We start from the raw sequence: 24823 nt of genomic DNA, 5'->3' as shown, positions 1-24823 counted from the left end.
TCCAATAAAGTTGCCAATGGGTTAAATAACCGAAGTGCCACAATAGCGGTAAGCCTAGACTTTGAAAAGGCATTTGATACCGTGTGGCACTCCGGACTGATAGAAAAAATGTCAGAAAAATTTGGATTTAATGAATCTATAGTTAGAATAATTACAAATTATTTAGAAAATAGATCATTTTCAGTATTTGTTGAAAATGAAAAGTCATTAGCACACCCAATAAAAGCAGGAGTTCCACAAGGCTCGGTCCTTGGTCCGGTCCTCTACAATTTGTATCTCGCAGACCTTCCTCAGCCAGAAAATGACTTACTGGTTCTTACTTTTGCAGATGATATCCTCATAGCGGCCACTCACTCTAGAGCTAAATTTGCGCAGAATTCTCTAAAAGAGTACCTTATGGTACTTAATAATTACTTTAACAAATGGAAACTTACACTCAATATAAACAAGTGCAAGTCTATAATTATAAAAGGAAAAAAGTCAACTCTTTATAAGAATGGTCGAATGTTTGCACCTTCTCTAAGTATAAATGGACAATTAATAGAAAATGTAACAGAATTGAAATACTTAGGAGTCATAATTGACGAAAAATTTTCTTTCATAAAACATGTTGACTACATTTTGAGGAAATCAAAAGCTAGTCTTCATATCATAAAAAATGTTATTAACCGAAAAAATGGACTAAGTAGTCACATAAAACTTTGCATATATAAACAACTAATACGTCCTATATTAACATACGCATTTCCCATTTGGTTTGGCATTTCGTCTCGCCAAATGGAAAGAATACGCATCTTCGAAAGGAGGATGCTTTCATACTGCCTTGGAATGAAAACTATAAGAACTCCAGATGGTAGATACTTATCTCCATCTAGAAAGGTACTATACGAAAACAGTAAGCTCATTAGAATAGACAATTTCATGATAAAATCAGCCTTAAAATTAATAGATGGATGCATAAACCATGATAACGAACTGTTACAAAGTGGTATCATAAGTGAAGACACTTTTTTAAGATACTTAGAAAATGATGGACATTTGTCACCAATGTGCCTACCTCACCTAAATAACCATGATATGTTATTTGATAGCAATGGAAAAATAAAATTTTATAATAGAAGGTATGGAACTTTCAATTTTGAAGATCTTGTGTATAGCACAGAACAATACTAAATTATCTTCTAATTAATCAACCTTGTATATAGTGTAAAAAGTAGTTATAAGTTTTTTTTTTGTTTTACTTTTATTTATGTAAATAGTAGTTATGAGTTTTCTCCTGTCTTGAATTGGTATATTATTTTAGTTTAGAAAGAAAATACAAAATGCATAGCAAGTTTTTATTCCATTTTCTTGCAAAATCTAATAATTAAATGAATGACAAAGTCAAAATTAAAATCAAAAATGTCAAATGGGCTGGCCTTACCTCTATCTTTTAAACATAAAATTTTATATTCCTAGAAAAAGAATTCATTCTGTTAGGATAAGTTACCATAATAATTTTTAGTCTCTAAGAGAACATTGTAAAAGAAATTAATTGGAAATAAATAAACTAAACTAAAAATTAAGTCGATATCTTCATTTTTAACCGAAATAGAGCCAAAATAAAAAACTCAACTGCTTATTATTTTAAGGTAAATGTAAAACATTCGCTATTGATTATGCTCAGTTGTATGTAGCTAGATACAAAAGTCTATGATTTCCTTTGTAAAACAAAAGTAAAATTCTTTATAAATTTGTTTCGTTTCTCAAAAAAGGTAATTTAAGGAGGCAAATTTTCGCAAAATGCATTTATTTTTAACAATATTTAAGAAATTTTAACATTTATTAAAAAACAAGAATTTTTATTGTAAATTTCTTTAAAAAATTTGTCTTAATTTCCAAAAAAGGTATTTTAGGGAGCCAAATTTTCCCAAAATACATTTATTAATAAATTTTAACATTTATTAAAAAAACTACAATTTTTGTTAGATTTTTTGATGCCAAATTAATACATACTGGTTATGTTCACTAATAACTAAAGGAAACAGTCAACATTTTCCTTTATAAAACGAAAATAAAACTTCTTGTTCGTTTGTGTGTTTGTGTGCAATAAGTAAACGAAATTGTCTTAAACACACAAGCAATGAAATCAATGGCCATATGAAACAAAATAAACTATGTTTCTTCGCCAACGACCATACCACGCTGAGTACATCGGTTCTCGTCCGATCACCGAAATTAAGCAGCGTCGGGCGCGGTTAGTACTTAGATGGGGGACCGCTTGGGAACACCGCGTGTTGTTGGCATTGTCCAAAATTTTTTTATTTCATTTTATTTTCTTTTTTATTTTTCTCTATTAAATAAAAAAAGAATGAAGTCGATATCTTCATTTTTAACCGAAATAGAGCCAAAATAAAAAACTCAACTGCTTATTATTTTAAGGTAAATGTAAAACATTCGCTATTGATTATGCTCAGTTGTATGTAGCTAGATACAAAAGTCTATGATTTCCTTTGTAAAACAAAAGTAAAATTCTTTATAAATTTGTTTCGTTTCTCAAAAAAGGTAATTTAAGGAGGCAAATTTTCGCAAAATGCATTTATTTTTAACAATATTTAAGAATAACATTTATTAAAAAACAAGAATTTTTATTGTAAATTTCTTTAAAAAATTTGTCTTAATTTCCAAAAAAGGTATTTTAGGGAGCCAAATTTTCCCAAAATACATTTATTTTTAGCAAAATTTAATAAATTTTAACATTTATTAAAAAAAACTACAATTTTTGTTAGATTTTTTGATGCCAAATTAATACATACTGGTTATGTTCACTAATAACTAAAGGAAACAGTCAACATTTTCCTTTATAAAACGAAAATAAAACTTCTTGTTCGTTTGTGTGTTTGTGTGCAATAAGTAAACGAAATTGTCTTAAACACACAAGCAATGAAATCAATGGCCATATGAAACAAAATAAACTATGTTTCTTCGCCAACGACCATACCACGCTGAGTACATCGGTTCTCGTCCGATCACCGAAATTAAGCAGCGTCGGGCGCGGTTAGTACTTAGATGGGGGACCGCTTGGGAACACCGCGTGTTGTTGGCATTGTCCAAAATTTTTTTATTTCATTTTATTTTCTTTTTTATTTTTCTCTATTAAATAAAAAAAGAATGAAGTCGATATCTTCATTTTTAACCGAAATAGAGCCAAAATAAAAAACTCAACTGCTTATTATTTTAAGGTAAATGTAAAACATTCGCTATTGATTATGCTCAGTTGTATGTAGCTAGATACAAAAGTCTATGATTTCCTTTGTAAAACAAAAGTAAAATTCTTTATAAATTTGTTTCGTTTCTCAAAAAAGGTAATTTAAGGAGGCAAATTTTCGCAAAATGCATTTATTTTTAACAATATTTAAGAAATTTTAACATTTATTAAAAAACAAGAATTTTTATTGTAAATTTCTTTAAAAAATTTGTCTTAATTTCCAAAAAAGGTATTTTAGGGAGCCAAATTTTCCCAAAATACATTTATTTTTAGCAAAATTTAATAAATTTTAACATTTATTAAAAAAACTACAATTTTTGTTAGATTTTTTGATGCCAAATTAATACATACTGGTTATGTTCACTAATAACTAAAGGAAACAGTCAACATTTTCCTTTATAAAACGAAAATAAAACTTCTTGTTCGTTTGTGTGTTTGTGTGCAATAAGTAAACGAAATTGTCTTAAACACACAAGCAATGAAATCAATGGCCATATGAAACAAAATAAACTATGTTTCTTCGCCAACGACCATACCACGCTGAGTACATCGGTTCTCGTCCGATCACCGAAATTAAGCAGCGTCGGGCGCGGTTAGTACTTAGATGGGGGACCGCTTGGGAACACCGCGTGTTGTTGGCATTGTCCAAAATTGTTTTATTTCATTTTATTTTCTTTTTTATTTTTCTCTATTAAATAAAAAAAGAATGAAGTCGATATCTTCATTTTTAACCGAAATAGAGCCAAAATAAAAAACTCAACTGCTTATTATTTTAAGGTAAATGTAAAACATTCGCTATTGATTATGCTCAGTTGTATGTAGCTAGATACAAAAGTCTATGATTTCCTTTGTAAAACAAAAGTAAAATTCTTTATAAATTTGTTTCGTTTCTCAAAAAAGGTAATTTAAGGAGGCAAATTTTCGCAAAATGCATTTATTTTTAACAATATTTAAGAAATTTTAACATTTATTAAAAAACAAGAATTTTTATTGTAAATTTCTTTAAAAAATTTGTCTTAATTTCCAAAAAAGGTATTTTAGGGAGCCAAATTTTCCCAAAATACATTTATTTTTAGCAAAATTTAATATATTTTAACATTTATTAAAAAAACTACAATTTTTGTTAGATTTTTTGATGCCAAATTAATACATACTGGTTATGTTCACTAATAACTAAAGGAAACAGTCAACATTTTCCTTTATAAAACGAAAATAAAACTTCTTGTTCGTTTGTGTGTTTGTGTGCAATAAGTAAACGAAATTGTCTTAAACACACAAGCAATGAAATCAATGGCCAAAATAAACTATGTTTCTTCGCCAACGACCATACCACGCTGAGTACATCGGTTCTCGTCCGATCACCGAAATTAAGCAGCGTCGGGCGCGGTTAGTACTTAGATGGGGGACCGCTTGGGAACACCGCGTGTTGTTGGCATTGTCCAAAATTTTTTTATTTCATTTTATTTTCTTTTTTATTTTTCTCTATTAAATAAAAAAAGAATGAAGTCGATATCTTCATTTTTAACCGAAATAGAGCCAAAATAAAAAACTCAACTGCTTATTATTTTAAGGTAAATGTAAAACATTCGCTATTGATTATGCTCAGTTGTATGTAGCTAGATACAAAAGTCTATGATTTCCTTTGTAAAACAAAAGTAAAATTCTTTATAAATTTGTTTCGTTTCTCAAAAAAGGTAATTTAAGGAGGCAAATTTTCGCAAAATGCATTTATTTTTAACAATATTTAAGAAATTTTAACATTTATTAAAAAACAAGAATTTTTATTGTAAATTTCTTTAAAAAATTTGTCTTAATTTCCAAAAAAGGTATTTTAGGGAGCCAAATTTTCCCAAAATACATTTATTTTTAGCAAAATTTAATAAATTTTAACATTTATTAAAAAAACTACAATTTTTGTTAGATTTTTTGATGCCAAATTAATACATACTGGTTATGTTCACTAATAACTAAAGGAAACAGTCAACATTTTCCTTTATAAAACGAAAATAAAACTTCTTGTTCGTTTGTGTGTTTGTGTGCAATAAGTAAACGAAATTGTCTTAAACACACAAGCAATGAAATCAATGGCCATATGAAACAAAATAAACTATGTTTCTTCGCCAACGACCATACCACGCTGAGTACATCGGTTCTCGTCCGATCACCGAAATTAAGCAGCGTCGGGCGCGGTTAGTACTTAGATGGGGGACCGCTTGGGAACACCGCGTGTTGTTGGCATTGTCCAAAATTTTTTTATTTCATTTTATTTTCTTTTTTATTTTTCTCTATTAAATAAAAAAAGAATGAAGTCGATATCTTCATTTTTAACCGAAATAGAGCCAAAATAAAAAACTCAACTGCTTATTATTTTAAGGTAAATGTAAAACATTCGCTATTGATTATGCTCAGTTGTATGTAGCTAGATACAAAAGTCTATGATTTCCTTTGTAAAACAAAAGTAAAATTCTTTATAAATTTGTTTCGTTTCTCAAAAAAGGTAATTTAAGGAGGCAAATTTTCGCAAAATGCATTTATTTTTAACAATATTTAAGAAATTTTAACATTTATTAAAAAACAAGAATTTTTATTGTAAATTTCTTTAAAAAATTTGTCTTAATTTCCAAAAAAGGTATTTTAGGGAGCCAAATTTTCCCAAAATACATTTATTTTTAGCAAAATTTAATAAATTTTAACATTTATTAAAAAAACTACAATTTTTGTTAGATTTTTTGATGCCAAATTAATACATACTGGTTATGTTCACTAATAACTAAAGGAAACAGTCAACATTTTCCTTTATAAAACGAAAATAAAACTTCTTGTTCGTTTGTGTGTTTGTGTGCAATAAGTAAACGAAATTGTCTTAAACACACAAGCAATTTCAAGATTTCAAGATTTCATTTATTTCCCAATTCATTTTTTACAAAGGTTATCTTATATCTATTTCTTAACTCTATGAGCTTTTTCTTAACAGTATTAAACTTTTTCTAAGAATATAATATTTTAATAATAAGTATGTGGAAGGCCAGCCCACCTATCCATATAATTTAAATTTGACTCTGTCAATATTTTTAGTTGTTAATTTCTAACAAGAAAAGGGGAAAAACTTGTTTTACAATTGTTTTTTAATATATGTTGACTTAAACTACTAAATATAAACTAATAACTAATAATATACGAAACAAAAACCATAAAAATTCAATTCAATTACAAAACAAACTTAATCTACTATTTACACTATTTACAAGTTTATTTTAAGATTATTAAAATTGTACAATGCTATATACAAAATCCTGTATATTATATGTAGCGTATCTTCTATTATAGAATACAATTTTATTTTCTTCATTAAAAAGTAAATTATGGTTATTTAGATGTATTAGGCACATCGGAGAGAGATGACCATCATTTCTGAAGTATCTTATAAATGTCTCTTCTTCTATGATTCCGTTTCTTATAATGCTATTATTGTGTGTTATACTGTTTTCTATTAATTTTAAGCCTAATTCCACCATGAATTTATCTATTCTTTTAGTTTTACTGGTGTTGTAAATTTCTTTTCTTGATGGTGATTTATATCTACCGTCTTCTAGTCTTTTCGTTTTCAAATTTAGGCAAAACGCTAGCATCTTCCTTTCAAATATTCTTACCTTCTCCATTTGCCTCGATGATATATCAAACCAAATGGGGAAGGCATATGTAACAATTGGTCTTATAAGTTGTTTATACATACACATTTTTATATGGGAACTCAGTCCTCTTTTGCGATTTAATACACTTAATATTTTATTTAGTCCTGTCTTTGCCTTTCGTAAAATATAGCTTATATGCTTATGAAATGAGAAATTTTCTTGGAAAACTACCCCCAGATACTTTAATTCTGGAACGTTTTCAATTGTCTGATTATTAATTTTAATTGATGGTTTAAATTTCCTGCCATTTTTATATAGCCTACCCTTTTTTCCTTTTATGATAATGGACTTACATTTTGATATATTTAATTTTAATTTCCATTTTTTTAAATAATCTCCAAGTATTGCCAGATATTCATTTATTTGTGTTTGAGCTAATTTTGCCTTAGGATGGGTGGCCGCGATTAGTATGTCATCTGCATATGTCAATATTAATTGACCATGTTCAGGTTGTGGTATGTCTGCAAGGTACAAGTTGTACAATACTGGACCAAGGACCGAGCCCTGTGGTACTCCTGCTCTTATTCTTTGTAGACCAGATTTTTCATTCTCTACTGATACTGAAAATGATCTGTCCATTAAATAATTTTGCACTAATCTAATTAGAGAATTATCAAATCTATAATTTTCGTGCATTTTTTTAATAATCCCCATTTGCCACACTGTGTCGAACGCCTTTTCAAAGTCAAGGCTGACTGCAATCGTGGCGCTCCTGTTGTTGAAGCCATTGGAGACTTTATTTGCAAATGCCAGTAAGGCATGCGTGGTTGATAGTTGTTTTCTAAAACCAAATTGGAAATCTCCCAATATGCTATTACTTTCAATATGATCATTAATTTTTTTTAATATAAATATTTCAAAAAGCTTTCCTATATTGGATAACAAGGAAACAGGTCTGTAATTAATAGCAGCCGTTGGGTCTTTACCAGGTTTTAGAATGGGAATGACTTTGGCGCTTTTCCATTTTCTAGGGAAATATCCTATATTGTAGCAATGATTGAAAATAATTGCTATTCGATCCCAAAGGTTATTGTTAATTCTTTTTAATATAAAGTTAGGAATAAGGTCATCTCCACAACTTTTTTTATTATTTAGCCTATGTAATGCAGAACCTATATCATCAGCTGTAATTAGTTTTATACTCGATCTATCATTGCAAGTCCCATCTGCCAGATTATCATTATTGAAATTATATATAGGTAAGTGTCTATCTTCCCTGTTACTTTCATTAGGTATATCTAGGCTATTTTGGATTTTAATATATTCTTTTGCGATTAAATCAGCCTTATCTTTGTTATTGAAGACTATTTCGTTTTGCTCATTTTTCAGATCCGTTATTTTTCTGCGACCCACTGTGCAAAATTTTTTAATTTCCTTATACATATCTCCATTGCATTTAATTTGCTGGAGTTTATTTGAATAATAGTTTTCCTCAAATAATTTTATTTTCTCCTGAATAATTTTATCCATTCTTTGCAAAATGGAACTGAGAGTTTTATATTCATCTTGATCTGATACCCTGAATCTTCTTCTTCTAATATTTTTCTTTTGTTTTATGAGATCTAAAATATCCGGCGGAAGTTCTGCCATCATTCCACATCTTGGATGAAATTTCTTCATGCTATTTTCCATGGCTTCATTTATAATTTCTGTCAGTGTATCAACCTCATTATCTATTTCCTGTATAGACACATTTCTATTTGTTGGTAAACATAATTTATGTTTTTGATTTTCTAATAAGGTATTAAAGTTATTTCTATTAAAGCTTTTAAAATCGAACAATTCTCGTTTTTCTCTAGTTTCTAATCTATTGGACACAATATTTATCACTATTGCCCTATGATCTGAGTTATAATCTAAAGTTTCAACTCCTCTAGTTGGGTCAGATGCCAATATTCCGACATTTGTGGACGTAATAAATACGTCTATGAATAATTTAGTAGTAGAACCTCCTAGGTTCTGTTGTAGGTCTTATAAGTAAATTTGGTGACGTATCTAGCCAATCACACAATACTCTTCCACTAACATTTGTGCTGTTGCCTCCCCATAATGGATGTTTAGCGTTAAAATCCGCTCCAATCACAGCTTCTCTGTTACCTATTATATTTGTAATATTCTCTAAATCTGATTCACAAAGGTTTTCATTGGGTTTTTTATATAACGACATGATTACCATGTCATTTTGAATGCACTTCAGTACTACAGCTATCCCTTCAATTTCTCCTAAATTGGCCTGTATACGCTCTGCCTTGATCCAGTCTTTTGTTAAAATCGCAGTTCCACCACCTCGGCCACCCATTCTATCTTGCCTGAAAGTCGTATAGTGTTTTATTTCAAATTTATGTCTACTAGATAATTTATGCTCTGCTAATAAAACAACATCTGGATTATGTTTTTTTATGAATAATTGCAAGTAATGTCTTTTGTGTCGTGACACAATAGAATTCACATTTATAAAAATAATCTTTAATTTAGTCATTGAGACGTAGATTTAATAGTAGCCCAAAAAGGGCTTGGGTTTTTTCTTCATCTGATTTTAGAGAATTTCTCATTTTTGCATATTCATCAATTCTTTTAAAGACTGTTAGCATATTTTAGTTTAGTTTATTTATTTCCAATTAATTTCTTTTACAATGTTCTCTTAGAGACTAAAAATTATTATGGTAACTTATCCTAACAGAATGAATTCTTTTTCTAGGAATATAAAATTTTATGTTTAAAAGATAGAGGTAAGGCCAGCCCATTTGACATTTTTGATTTTAATTTTGACTTTGTCATTCATTTAATTATTAGATTTTGCAAGAAAATGGAATAAAAACTTGCTATGCATTTTGTATTTTCTTTCTAAACTAAAATAATATACCAATTCAAGACAGGAGAAAACTTATAACTACTATTTACATAAATAAAAGTAAAACAAAAAAAAAACTTATAACTACTTTTTACACTATATACAAGGTTGATTAATTAGAAGATAATTTAGTATTGTTCTGTGCTATACACAAGATCTTCAAAATTGAAAGTTCCATACCTTCTATTATAAAATTTTATTTTTCCATTGCTATCAAATAACATATCATGGTTATTTAGGTGAGGTAGGCACATTGGTGACAAATGTCCATCATTTTCTAAGTATCTTAAAAAAGTGTCTTCACTTATGATACCACTTTGTAACAGTTCGTTATCATGGTTTATGCATCCATCTATTAATTTTAAGGCTGATTTTATCATGAAATTGTCTATTCTAATGAGCTTACTGTTTTCGTATAGTACCTTTCTAGATGGAGATAAGTATCTACCATCTGGAGTTCTTATAGTTTTCATTCCAAGGCAGTATGAAAGCATCCTCCTTTCGAAGATGCGTATTCTTTCCATTTGGCGAGACGAAATGCCAAACCAAATGGGAAATGCGTATGTTAATATAGGACGTATTAGTTGTTTATATATGCAAAGTTTTATGTGACTACTTAGTCCATTTTTTCGGTTAATAACATTTTTTATGATATGAAGACTAGCTTTTGATTTCCTCAAAATGTAGTCAACATGTTTTATGAAAGAAAATTTTTCGTCAATTATGACTCCTAAGTATTTCAATTCTGTTACATTTTCTATTAATTGTCCATTTATACTTAGAGAAGGTGCAAACATTCGACCATTCTTATAAAGAGTTGACTTTTTTCCTTTTATAATTATAGACTTGCACTTGTTTATATTGAGTGTAAGTTTCCATTTGTTAAAGTAATTATTAAGTACCATAAGGTACTCTTTTAAAGAATTCTGCGCAAATTTAGCTCTAGAGTGAGTGGCCGCTATGAGGATATCATCTGCAAAAGTAAGAACCAGTAAGTCATTTTCTGGCTGAGGAAGGTCTGCGAGATACAAATTGTAGAGGACCGGACCAAGGACCGAGCCTTGTGGAACTCCTGCTTTTATTGGGTGTGCTAATGACTTTTCATTTTCAACAAATACTGAAAATGATCTATTTTCTAAATAATTTGTAATTATTCTAACTATAGATTCATTAAATCCAAATTTTTCTGACATTTTTTCTATCAGTCCGGAGTGCCACACGGTATCAAATGCCTTTTCAAAGTCTAGGCTTACCGCTATTGTGGCACTTCGGTTATTTAACCCATTGGCAACTTTATTGGATAAGGCTAACAAAGCTTGAGTTGTTGATAATTTTTTCCTGAATCCGAATTGGAAATCCCTTAGAATTTCGTTGTTTTCAATATGTTCGTTTATAAACTCCAACATGAATATTTCTAAAAGCTTGCCCAGGTTAGCGAGAAGCGAGATTGGCCTATAGTTTAAAGCGGAAGTGGGGTCCTTGCCAGGTTTTAAAATAGGGATAATTTTTGCATATTTCCATTTTTTAGGGAAATATCCTTTATTTAGACAATGGTTAAATAGTATGGCTATTTTGTGCCAGAATCTTCTATCTATATTTTTAAGAATAAAATTGGGTATTCCATCCTCCCCACTACTTTTCTTACCTTTAAGTGTTTTAAGTACAGAGCCTATGTCATTTGGTTTTATTAACCTTATTCCATCTACAGTACTGTTACCCAGCAATCCGTCAGCTGTAATGTTTCTACTAAAATTATGAAAGTGCACATTGTCATCCCTTAAGGTATTATTAGGTGTTACATTGATACTAGTTTGCAATTTAGAATATTCCTCAGCTATAATTTCAGCTTTATCTTTTTCACTAGTATAGTTTAGACCTTGGTCATTTTTTATTACAGATATTTTTGCTCTTTTTATACCGCAAAATTTTTTAATTTCTCTGAACATATTGCTATTGCACTTAATATTAGCTAGTTTTTGTGAATAATATGATTCTTCAAATATTTTAATCTTTTCCTGAATAATTTTATCAGCTAGTTTTAAGGTGGCGCTCAATGAATTATAGACATCTTGGTCTTGAATTCTGAATCTTCTTCTTCTTATAGTCTTTTTTTGCTTTATTAGTTGAATAATTTCCTGAGGAAGTTGAACTAACGTACCATACTTAGGTGAAAATTTGTTCATACTGACCTCCATTGCATCAGAAATTATTTCTGTCATTATATCTACCTCTTTATCTATTTCAGCTATAGTAGCGTTTCTGTCTATTGGTAGACAAAGTCTATCTATTTCATTATTTAAATGGTTGTTAAAATTATTCTTATTGAAACTTTTGAAGTCATAAAATTCTTCTTTTAATCTCCTTTCAAGGGTACCAGTTTGTATATTAATCATTATTGCTTTATGGTCTGAATTATAATCTAATGTTTCTACACTATTGGTTGGATCTGAAGATGAAATTCCTATGTTTGAGGAAGTTATAAAAATATCAATAAATGAATGGGTATTGAAAGTGCTTCTCGTTGGGCCATTCGTAGGTCTAATTACAATATTTGGTGAGGTATCAAGAAAGTCACAGAGGACTCTACCACTTTTATTTGTCTTGTTACCTCCCCAGAGTGGATGTTTGGCATTAAGGTCTGCCCCAATAACGGCTTCTTTATTCCCAATAATGTTGCCAATAGTTATGAGATCGATTTCCCTGATAGTTTCGCTTGGTTTTTGGTATAGCGACATAATTATCATATTATTATTATGACTTTTTATTTCTACAATAGTCCCTTCTAACACATCCAAATTGGCACGGACTTCTTCCGCCCCTATCCAGTCCTTCACAAGCACAGCCGTTCCTCCCCCACGACCACTCACTCTGTCATTTCTAAATATATTATAATTTTTTATTTCTAATTTATGGATTGGAGAGAGCTTATGCTCTGCAATTAACAGTATATCAGGATTATGTTTGTTTATAAACAGGTGTAAATAGTGTCTCTTATGACGAGCCACTATAGAATTTGCATTTATGAAAATAATCTTTAATCTACCCATTTAGACGCAAGTCTAAGAGTAGTGATATTATGGCATGAGCCCTTTCTTCGTCTGTTTTTAAAGAGTTACGATTTTTGGCGTACTCATTAATTTTTGTCAATGCTTGCATCATGTCTGTACCGACATATTTTTTACAATCATTATTGAATATTTCAAATGATGGCGAATTATATAGGATATTATTGTTAGCAGGAGCAACTTGAGTGGGGTTTGTTACTCTAGAAAATGATAAATTGGCATTGAAATTAGGTGCCTTTTCACTTCGTGAAATTTCATAAGATCTTTTTTCAGCTAGCCTTTCGGCTATTTTTGCCCGTGTTGGGCATTTTTTGTCACTTGCCACGTGGCCAGCTAATTTACAGTTAATGCAGAAAACGGGTATTCCTATTTGCTTTATAATTTTTCCAGTATCGGTATCAGTTGTAATAAATTCTTTGTTATTTTGTTCCTTGGGAGGAATTTTACAGTTTTTTGGTCCATGTGACTCACCACATTTGACACATCTAAATGGCATGTGGCAATTTGCCCAGACATGGCCGAATCTCTGACATTTTGTGCATTGAATAATGCCCTCACGTTTATATTTTACAATGCGTATTCCGCATTGAAATATGTATCTTTGCCTTTTAAAGGCTTTGATGTCACTATCTCTGGATAGTTGAACTATGAACCTATTTCCATTTATTTTTCTGACATTTAAGACATTTATTTTCATTTCTGATTCTGCAAAATACAGTTTTAAGTCTTCCTCATCATAATTTCCTGACAGTCTTTTAATAACTAAAGTTATTGGTTTTTCTTCTTTAAGAGAATATGTATAAAAATTATAGTTTTGTTCCTGCAAAAAAGCTTTAACCTTAGAATGGTCCTCATTTTTTGACATTTTCATAATTATCATGTTTTTATTTATTACATCCATAGTATAACATTTATGACCTAACAAATTATTTATCTTATTTGTTATTTCTTTAACATTTGCATTGTAAATTTTCAACACTGGTGGTGGGCTAGCCTTACCTGTTTTTTCCAATGTTGTGCTTGTTTGAGATGATGTTTTTTCATTGTTGTTTTCCAATGTTTGTGATGATATTTTTTCCTCGTTACATGGTTCTTCGGCAACCGACATGTTATTGTCTTCATCTTGCATTACAGCCTCTTCAGCGAATGCCATGTTTTCCTTATTTGGTACTGATGTATCAGTCACACCTATGACCTTAACACTTCTTTTGGCTTTAAGTTTAGGTTTATTGTTTATCGCCATACCGAGGCCCCTGCTTGTCTCGGTAGCACAATCACCCTTTGGCACTTCATTATTTTCACACACTTTTAGTGTTTTTTCTTTTAATAGTTTATTCTCATTTTCAAGCTCAAAAACACGAGCTTTAAATAGTTCAAGATCTTTAGAAAGTTCACTTAACAAGTTTTTTAATTTTGTCATTTCTTGGTCTGTGTCACTACCACTGCCATTTTTTCCTTTTCTCCTTTTTCGGAGTTTTTTATCTTTGTTGTTAGTATTTTCTTCGGTAGCTGTGCTACCATGATCAGAGTAAAACTCACTATCCATTTTAAAGTTCTTTTTATGCGGGTCTAAGGCAATAATGCCTTGCCCTAGTAAACAAAATTTTATCTCTTCTACTTAAGTCTTATTCTTCTTTATAAAAAACACAAAAATCCATATTTGTAGCACTTAGTTTTGAGTCGCAAAACACTGCCACTTTTACACAAAAGTCTTTTTATTCTTATTAGCTTAACACTTGATGCTTTCTCTTTGACACTTCAACACAGAATCACTGTTAGCATATTGATTGATATTTATTTTCCCAAATATTTCATTTACAAATAAGACTTACAGTCTAAATCTTAAGTATTAATTTTTCCTAACAGATATTAATCTTTTTCTAGGAATATAAAATTTATGTTTTAAAATTTGGTAAAGGCCAGCCCATTTATGTTTTAATTTTTGACTTTGTCAAATCAGTTATTTTTAGGTAATTGCAAGAAAGGGATAAAACTTGCTTATCTTTTAATATTTTTAAAACTACAACATGAAAATAATAAAAGTAAAATAATTCAGTGAGGTAAAAGAACAAAAAATACTTACAAACTACTATTTACATATTTACAATATTTACAGTAATATATAGATATTTTTAATATTGTTCAACGCTATAGACTAAGTCATCAACGTTGTAAGTTTTATATTTCCTGTTATAAAATACAATTTTTTCATTTTCGTTAAAAATAAGGTTATGATTTTTTAGATGTATTATACACATGGGTGATAAGTAACAATCATTTTGCATATAATTTATAAATGTTTCTTCGTTTATTATTCCTTTTTGTATTAATGTATTACTATGGTTAATGCAACCTTCAATGAATTTCAGTCCAATGTTCATCATAAATTTATCAATTCTAAATAATTTGCTACTATTGTATATATTTTTTATTGATGGTGCCGTATATGTTCCATTTTCATTTCTTACTGTTTTCATATTTAGACAATTTGCCAAAATTTTTCTCTCAAATATTCGAATTTTTTCCATTCTATAGGAGGATATGCCATACCATATTGGAAATGCGTAGGCTATTATTGGTCTTATTAACTGTTTGTATAAGCACATTTTTATATTTTGGGACAAACCTCTTTTTGGGCTAAGTACTAAAAACAATTTTTGGAGAGCACCCTTAGCTTTTTTAAGTACATATTCCACATGTTTATTAAATGTAAAATTTTCTTCAATGACCAATCCAAGATATTTTAACTCATACACATTTTCTATTGTGTTGCCATCTATTTTAATTTTTGGTTTAAATTTTCTGCAGTTTTTGTAGAGATTTGTCTTTTTTCCTTTTATTATAATGGACTTACATTTATTTATGTTTAATTTTAATTTCCATTGTTTGAAATAATTATTTAATATTACTAAGTATTCATTAAGTTGTTGTTGTGCATTTCTTGACCTGGGATGGGTGGCCGCAATTAGAATGTCATCTGCAAAGGTTAATACTAACATTCCATTGTCAGGCTGAGGGAGGTCTGCCAAATATAAGTTATATAAAATTGGACCAAGGACTGAACCCTGCGGGACTCCTGCTCTTATATTTTTTTTATTGGAAAAAGCTTCTTCTACATTTACAGCAAATGTTCTATCTTGAAGATAATTGTCTATTAATTTAACTAATGATCTGTCAAAGTTATATTTAGTTACCATTTTTTCTATTATACCCTTCTGCCATACAGTATCAAATGCTTGTTCAAAATCCAAGCTTACTGCTATGGTGGCACTACGTCTGTTAAGACCACTGACTACCTGGTTCGATAAAGCAAGGAGAGCATGTGTTGTCGAAAGTTTGTTTCGGAAACCGAACTGAAAGTCTTTTAATATGTTGTTTTCAACAATATGTGTCTTAATTCTGTCACATATAAAAATTTCAAATAATTTTCCTATATTTGATAATAAGGAAATTGGTCTGTATCCACTTGGGGATGTAGGATCTTTCCCTGGCTTTAAGACCGGTATTACCTTGGCATGTTTCCATTTTTTAGGAAAATATCCTAAGTTAATACATTGGTTAAATAATATAGCAATTTCTTTCCATAACCTATTGTCGATTTTTTTTAATATAAAATTTGGAATACAGTCTTCCCCACTACTCTTTTTATTTTTTAAATTATGCAATGCATACCCTATATCTTCAGGTTTTATTAGTCTAATGTGTTCATTTTCGGTGCAACTACCATCAGCCTTGATTTCATTAGAAAATGTAATTTTTGGTTCAATAATTACATTTTCAGAAGCTGTGTAATTTAAATTTTCCTGAATATTGGAATAATGATCTGCAATTATGTTTGCCTTATCAGTATTATTGTAAACTATACAATTTTGATCATTTTTAAGGTTGGTTATTTTCGTGCGCTTAACTGAGCAGAATCTTTTAACTTTTTTATACATGTCACCGTCACATGTTATGTTTTTCAGTTTATTTTCATAATAATTTTCTTCAAAAACCTTAATTTTTTCCTGTATTATTTTATCTAATCTTTTGAGAATTGAAGTAAGTGTAGTATATTCATTTATATCCTGTATCCTATACCTTCTTCTTCTCAAGGTCTTTTTTTGCTTGATTAAATCTAATATATCCTGAGGTAGTGGTACCATCATCCCATGTTTCGGTTTGAACTTCTTTAAGCTATCATTCATAGCAGTACTTATGATATTTGTTAAAGTTTCAACTTCATCATCAATTTCTTGAATTGAAGCATTTCTGTTGATTGGAAGTTTTAGTCTACTTTTATGCAGATTAATGGTATTGTTGAATATATCTTTATTAAAAGTATTGAAATCATAAAATTCCTCATCTCTTCTTTTTTCAATTTTTTCAGAGTTGATAATAATTTGTATGGCCCTATGGTCAGAATTGTAGTCTAGTGTATTCACACATTTTGTTGGATCAGAAGCAAGCACCCCCATGTTTGTGGAGGTGATAAAAATATCAATATACGTATGTGCATTTAGCTGGCTTCTAGTTGGCCCATTTGTTGGTCTAATAATTAAATATGGGGATATATCAAGCCAATCTGCTAGTACCCTCCCACTTGTATTTGTATCATTTCCACCCCATAAGGGTTGCTTTGCATTCATATCCGCTCCTATTACAACTTGCTTATTACCAATTATATTTCCTAATTTATTAAGATCAATTTCTTTAATATTTACTTGAGGCTTTTTATATAATGACATAACTATAAGGTTGTTATACTGCCCTTTTAGTTCAACAACAGTACCCTCAATTTCCCCCAAATTTGCTTCAACTCGTTCAGCCTTGATCCAATTTTTTACAAGTACCGCAGTACCGCCTCCACGGCCACCCTCCCTGTCCTGTCTAAATACAGTGTAGTTGTGTATATGTAAAGTATGTCTGCTTGCTAGCCTATGTTCAGCTAACAAGAGAATATCTGGATTGTGCTCTTTTATGAAAATATTTAGATAGTGCCTCTTATGGCGAGACACTATCGAATTTACATTAACAAATATTATCTTTAATTTAATCATTTAAACGAAGGTCTAACAACAACCCAAAAATAGCCTGGGCCTTCTCATCCCAAAGGTTATTGTTAATTCTTTTTAATATAAAGTTAGGAATAAGGTCATCTCCACAACTTTTTTTATTATTTAGCCTATGTAATGCAGAACCTATATCATCAGCTGTAATTAGTTTTATACTCGATCTATCATTGCAAGTCCCATCTGCCAGATTATCATTATTGAAATTGTATATAGGTAAGTGTCTATCTTCCCTGTTACTTTCATTAGGTATATCTAGGCTATTTTGGATTTTAATATATTCTTTTGCGATTAAATCAGCCTTATCTTTGTTATTGAAAACTATTTCGTTTTGCTCATTTTTCAGATCCGTTATTTTTCTGCGACCCACTGTGCAAAATTTTTTAATTTCCTTATACATATCTCCATTGCATTTAATTTGCTGGAGTTTATTTGAATAATAGTTTTCCTCAAATAATTTTATTTTCTCCTGAATAATTTTATCCATTCTTTGCAAAATGGAACTGAGAGTTTTATATTCATCTTGATCTGATACCCTGAATCTTCTTCTTCTAATATTTTTCTTTTGTTTTATGAGATCTAAAATATCCGGCGGAAGTTCTGCCATCATTCCACATCTTGGATGAAATTTCTTCATGCTATTTTCCATGGCTTCATTTATAATTTCTGTCAGTGTATAAACCTCATTATCTATTTCCTGTATAGACACATTTCTATTTGTTGGTAAACATAATTTATGTTTTTGATTTTCTAATAAGGTATTAAAGTTATTTCTATTAAAGCTTTTAAAATCGAACAATTCTCGTTTTTCTCTAGTTTCTAATCTATTGGACACAATATTTATCACTATTGCCCTATGATCTGAGTTATAATCTAAAGTTTCAACTCCTCTAGTTGGGTCAGATGCCAATATTCCGACATTTGTGGACGTAATAAATACGTCTATGAATGATTTAGTAGTAGAACAGCACCTCGTAGGTTCTGTTGTAGGTCTTATAAGTAAATTTGGTGACGTATCTAGCCAATCACACAATACTCTTCCACTAACATTTGTGCTGCTGCCTCCCCATAATGGATGTTTAGCGTTAAAATCCGCTCCAATCACAGCTTCTCTGTTACCTATTATATTTGTAATATTCTCTAAATCTGATTCACAAAGGTTTTCATTGGGTTTTTTATATAACGACATGATTACCATGTCATTTTGAATGCATTTCAGTACTACAGCTATCCCTTCAATTTCTCCTAAATTGGCCTGTATACGCTCTGCCTTGATCCAGTCTTTTGTTAAAATCGCAGTTCCACCACCTCGGCCACCCATTCTATCTTGCCTGAAAGTCGTATAGTGTTTTATTTCAAATTTATGTCTACTAGATAATTTATGCTCTGCTAATAAAACAACATCTGGATTATGTTTTTTTATGAATAATTGCAAGTAATGTCTTTTGTGTCGTGACACAATAGAATTCACATTTATAAAAATAATCTTTAATTTAGTCATTGAGACGTAGATTTAATAGTAGCCCAAAAAGGGCTTGGGTTTTTTCTTCATCTGATTTTAGAGAATTTCTCATTTTTGCATATTCATCAATTCTTTTAAAGACTGTTAGCATATCTTTGCCTATGTATTTTATACAGTCGTTGTTAAACATTTCAAGGGTCATTGCCTTGTTATCAGTCACTGCTAAGGGTGGTTTTTTTGCAGTTAATGTTTGGCTAGGTTTTGCCACATCTGAGAATGGTAAGTTGGCATTATAGACGGGAGCCTTATTTTTAGTTATTGGAATATGTCCATTTCGTTTTTCCTGAAGTCTTTCTAGTATTTTTGCCCTTGTTGGGCATTTTTTGTCACTAGCCACGTGACCATTTTGGTTGCAATTAATGCAAAAGATAGGTTGCCCTATTTGTTTTATTATTTGACCTGTATTTGGGTCGGTTGATATGTATTCTTTGTTATTTTCTTCCTTGGAAGGAATTTTGCAATTCTGGGGTCCATGGGACTGCCCACATTTAACGCACCTGTAGTCCATATTACAATTTCTCCAAACATGCCCAAAGCGCTGGCACTTTGTGCATTGGATTAAGTCTTGACGCTTATAATTTTTTATGCGTACTCCACATTGAAAGATATATTTTTGCCTTTTAAAGGCTCTTATATCACTATCTCTTGATAATTGTATTATAAATCTATTATATCCTATTTTTTTAACATTTATTATATTTATATTCATGTCCGAATCTTTATAATATTCTTTAATGTCGTCCTCAGTATAATTACCCGACAATCTTTTTATTAATAATGTAATTGGTTTTTCATCTTTTAATGAGTAAGTGTAAAATTTATACTTTTGTTCTACTAACAGTTTTTTAACTTGTGTATGTTCCTCACATTTTGATAGGTGTAGTGTTAACATATTCTTATTAACACAATCAACTGTAAATAGTTTATGTCCTAACAAACCAATAATTTTGTTAGTTAATTCTTTTACATCTGTATTGTAAATTTTAAATGCTGGTGGCGGGCTGGCCTTACCTGGTTTTTCCATTGTTGGATTAGTTTGTGATGTTGTTTGATTGTCTCTATTTTGTCCTTCAATCATTATTTCGTTGTTAATTCCAGTTTCTGGCATCTCCACTTCATTTTCTGGATTGATTTCTTCCGTAACTGCCACATTTTTGTCACTTCCTTCTACATTTCCTGCATAATTCACTGCCACGACTTTAACATTCCGTCTGGCTTTTATTTTTGGTTTGTTGGTAATCGCCATACCGAGGCCACTGCTTGCCTCGGCAGCCAAATCACTTTTTTCATTTTCACACACTTTCTGTGTACCTTGTTTTAATGTTTTTATTTCTTCTTCTAGCTCTAAAATACGAGCTTTAAAGAGTTCACGATCTTTAGATATTTCTTGAACTAAATTTCTTAGTTTAATTATTTCATTATCAATGTCACTATCACTTCCATTTTTTCCTTTTCTTCTTTTACGAAGTTTTTTGTCTTTTCCATTAATTTTTTCTTCGGTAGTTGTACTACCACACAAGCAATGAAATCAATGGCCATATGAAACAAAATAAACTATGTTTCTTCGCCAACGACCATACCACGCTGAGTACATCGGTTCTCGTCCGATCACCGAAATTAAGCAGCGTCGGGCGCGGTTAGTACTTAGATGGGGGACCGCTTGGGAACACCGCGTGTTGTTGGCATTGTCCAAAATTTTTTTATTTCATTTTATTTTCTTTTTTATTTTTCTCTATTAAATAAAAAAAGAATGAAGTCGATATCTTCATTTTTAACCGAAATAGAGCCAAAATAAAAAACTCAACTGCTTATTATTTTAAGGTAAATGTAAAACATTCGCTATTGATTATGCTCAGTTGTATGTAGCTAGATACAAAAGTCTACACGCAGAGAAAAAAATATGTTTGATCCAACAATATTCCAAGAGCAAAATATGTATTGTTAACATATTGTTGGATTCCTCATGTAGTATTGTAAATCCAAAAATAGTTTGTGTCAACTGAACAATATTTCTCTCTTTTCTTCGAAAATTTGTTTCTCTTCTCTCGCTATTCGATGCCGTGTTGAAAAAACAATTTTGGTGAGTTGTGGTGTGTTTGTATGACATGCTGCCTTTACCTTTGTTTTTGTGTGTATGTACTTGTGAGACTCTTGTTTTTATTTGTTTCTGTTTTGTTTCATTCTTCTTTCCTTTTCATGTTTGTTATGGTGTTTAATTATTCCTTATGTTGTGGTGGGTTCTTGTGGCTTTTTGTTTGTCTTTGTTGTCAGCCAATGCAGCAAACCATGTATTGTGTTCATCAATGATTGCAATATTATACGCGACATTTATATCCAAGTTATGCGAAAAGTGTATATGAGAAGTATATGCACTCAAATCAAAAATTTCTGGGCTGGTTTTCTGTATTGACAATACTTTTTGTAAACAAAATTAGATTATGATAGTTCCTACAATCGGTATTGTTAACGATTTTAACAATATTGCGGAAATTCGAAAGTTGTTTTTGTTTTCTATGTTTGGAACAAAAGATGGTATTTTTGGATTTGGATTACAATGTTTGAACAAAACAAATACATTTTTGGAACCAAAACATATATTTTTGTTCCAACAAAAGCGAAAAATATTTTTTCTCTGCGTGTATGATTTCCTTTGTAAAACAAAAGTAAAATTCTTTATAAATTTGTTTCGTTTCTCAAAAAAGTTAATTTAAGGAGGCAAATTTTCGCAAAATGCATTTATTTTTAACAATATTTAAGAAATTTTAACATTTATTAAAAAACAAGAATTTTTATTGTAAAATTCTTTAAAAAAATTCTCTTAATTTCCCAAAAGGTAATTTAAGGAGCCAAATTTTCCCAAAATACATTTATTTTTAGCAATATTTAATAAATTTTAACATTTATTAAAAAAAACTACAATTTTTGTTAGATTTTTTGATGCCAAATTAATACATACTGGTTATGTTCACTAATAACTAAAGGAAACAGTCAACATTTTCCTTTATAAAACGAAAATAAAACTTCTTGTTCGTTTGTGTGTTTGTGTGCAATAAGTAAACGAAATTGTCTTAAACACACAAGCAATGAAATCAATGGCCATATGAAGCAAAATAAACTATGTTTCTTCGCCAACGACCATACCACGCTGAGTACATCGGTTCTCGTCCGATCACCGAAATTAAGCAGCGTCGGGCGCGGTTAGTACTTAGATGGGGGACCGCTTGGGAACACCGCGTGTTGTTGGCATTGTCCAAAATTTTTTTATTTCATATTATTTTCTTTTTTATTTTTCTCTATTAAATAAAAAAAGAATGAAGTCGATATCTTTATTTTTAACCGAAATAGAGCCAAAATAAAAAACTCAACTGCTTGTTATTTAAGGTAAATGTAAAACATTCGCTATTGATTATGCTCAGTTGTATGTAGCTAGATACAAAAGTCTATGATTTCCTTTGTAAAACAAAAGTAAAATTCTTTATAAATTTGTTTCGTTTCTCAAAAAAGGTAATTTAAGGAGGCAAATTTTCGCAAAATGCATTTATTTTTAACAATAATTAAGAAATTTTAACATTTATTAAAAAACAAGAATTTTTATTGTAAATTTCTTTAAAAAATTTGTCTTAATTTCCAAAAAAGGTATTTTAGGGAGCCAAATTTTCCCAAAATACATTTATTTTTAGCAAAATTTAATAAATTTTAACATTTATTAAAAAAACTACAATTTTTGTTAGATTTTTTGATGCCAAATTAATACATACTGGTTATGTTCACTAATAACTAAAGGAAACAGTCAACATTTTCCTTTATAAAACGAAAATAAAACTTCTTGTTCGTTTGTGTGTTTGTGTGCAATAAGTAAACGAAATTGTCTTAAACACACAAGCAATGAAATCAATGGCCATATGAAACAAAATAAACTATGTTTCTTCGCCAACGACCATACCACGCTGAGTACATCGGTTCTCGTCCGATCACCGAAATTAAGCAGCGTCGGGCGCGGTTAGTACTTAGATGGGGGACCGCTTGGGAACACCGCGTGTTGTTGGCATTGTCCAAAATTTTTTTATTTCATTTTATTTTCTTTTTTATTTTTCTCTATTAAATAAAAAAAGAATGAAGTCGATATCTTCATTTTTAACCGAAATAGAGCCAAAATAAAAAACTCAACTGCTTATTATTTTAAGGTAAATGTAAAACATTCGCTATTGATTATGCTCAGTTGTATGTAGCTAGATACAAAAGTCTATGATTTCCTTTGTAAAACAAAAGTAAAATTCTTTATAAATTTGTTTCGTTTCTCAAAAAAGGTAATTTAAGGAGGCAAATTTTCGCAAAATGCATTTATTTTTAACAATATTTAAGAAATTTTAACATTTATTAAAAAACAAGAATTTTTATTGTAAATTTCTTTAAAAAATTTGTCTTAATTTCCAAAAAAGGTATTTTAGGGAGCCAAATTTTCCCAAAATACATTTATTTTTAGCAAAATTTAATAAATTTTAACATTTATTAAAAAAACTACAATTTTTGTTAGATTTTTTGATGCCAAATTAATACATACTGGTTATGTTCACTAATAACTAAAGGAAACAGTCAACATTTTCCTTTATAAAACGAAAATAAAACTTCTTGTTCGTTTGTGTGTTTGTGTGCAATAAGTAAACGAAATTGTCTTAAACACACAAGCAATGAAATCAATGGCCATATGAAACAAAATAAACTATGTTTCTTCGCCAACGACCATACCACGCTGAGTACATCGGTTCTCGTCCGATCACCGAAATTAAGCAGCGTCGGGCGCGGTTAGTACTTAGATGGGGGACCGCTTGGGAACACCGCGTGTTGTTGGCATTGTCCAAAATTTTTTTATTTCATTTTATTTTCTTTTTTATTTTTCTCTATTAAATAAAAAAAGAATGAAGTCGATATCTTCATTTTTAACCGAAATAGAGCCAAAATAAAAAACTCAACTGCTTATTATTTTAAGGTAAATGTAAAACATTCGCTATTGATTATGCTCAGTTGTATGTAGCTAGATACAAAAGTCTATGATTTCCTTTGTAAAACAAAAGTAAAATTCTTTATAAATTTGTTTCGTTTCTCAAAAAAGGTAATTTAAGGAGGCAAATTTTCGCAAAATGCATTTATTTTTAACAATATTTAAGAAATTTTAACATTTATTAAAAAACAAGAATTTTTATTGTAAATTTCTTTAAAAAATTTGTCTTAATTTCCAAAAAAGGTATTTTAGGGAGCCAAATTTTCCCAAAATACATTTATTTTTAGCAAAATTTAATAAATTTTAACATTTATTAAAAAAACTACAATTTTTGTTAGATTTTTTGATGCCAAATTAATACATACTGGTTATGTTCACTAATAACTAAAGGAAACA

General features: G+C 29.9%; 9 non-coding genes across 9 annotated transcripts; all 9 read left to right on the top strand.

The window, feature by feature from the left end:
- The first annotated feature begins 2166 nt into the window (after positions 1-2166).
- Positions 2167-2285, top strand: LOC141388400 (5S ribosomal RNA). Its single transcript, XR_012408883.1, has one exon. It is a non-coding gene; the product is annotated as a 5S ribosomal RNA (ribosomal RNA).
- A 681-nt stretch (positions 2286-2966) lies between these two features.
- Positions 2967-3085, top strand: LOC141388399 (5S ribosomal RNA). The gene has a single exon (XR_012408882.1). It is a non-coding gene; the product is annotated as a 5S ribosomal RNA (ribosomal RNA).
- A 684-nt stretch (positions 3086-3769) lies between these two features.
- LOC141388398 (5S ribosomal RNA) lies at positions 3770-3888 on the top strand. Its single transcript, XR_012408881.1, has one exon. It is a non-coding gene; the product is annotated as a 5S ribosomal RNA (ribosomal RNA).
- A 675-nt stretch (positions 3889-4563) lies between these two features.
- Positions 4564-4682, top strand: LOC141388396 (5S ribosomal RNA). The gene has a single exon (XR_012408879.1). It is a non-coding gene; the product is annotated as a 5S ribosomal RNA (ribosomal RNA).
- Positions 4683-5366: 684 nt separating this feature from the next.
- LOC141388395 (5S ribosomal RNA) lies at positions 5367-5485 on the top strand. The gene has a single exon (XR_012408878.1). It is a non-coding gene; the product is annotated as a 5S ribosomal RNA (ribosomal RNA).
- Positions 5486-20994: 15509 nt separating this feature from the next.
- LOC141388394 (5S ribosomal RNA) lies at positions 20995-21113 on the top strand. The gene has a single exon (XR_012408877.1). It is a non-coding gene; the product is annotated as a 5S ribosomal RNA (ribosomal RNA).
- A 1442-nt stretch (positions 21114-22555) lies between these two features.
- Positions 22556-22674, top strand: LOC141388393 (5S ribosomal RNA). Its single transcript, XR_012408876.1, has one exon. It is a non-coding gene; the product is annotated as a 5S ribosomal RNA (ribosomal RNA).
- Positions 22675-23357: 683 nt separating this feature from the next.
- On the top strand, positions 23358-23476 carry LOC141388392 (5S ribosomal RNA). The gene has a single exon (XR_012408875.1). It is a non-coding gene; the product is annotated as a 5S ribosomal RNA (ribosomal RNA).
- A 684-nt stretch (positions 23477-24160) lies between these two features.
- LOC141388391 (5S ribosomal RNA) lies at positions 24161-24279 on the top strand. Its single transcript, XR_012408874.1, has one exon. It is a non-coding gene; the product is annotated as a 5S ribosomal RNA (ribosomal RNA).
- Positions 24280-24823: the final 544 nt, after the last annotated feature.

This window comes from Musca autumnalis, unplaced genomic scaffold (assembly GCF_047663935.1).
Source record: "Musca autumnalis isolate F117 unplaced genomic scaffold, ASM4766393v1 scaffold_92, whole genome shotgun sequence".
NCBI lineage: Eukaryota > Metazoa > Arthropoda > Insecta > Diptera > Muscidae > Musca > Musca autumnalis.
The sequence above is the reverse complement of the archived record's forward strand: the minus strand, read 5'-3'. Positions and strand labels throughout refer to the sequence as shown.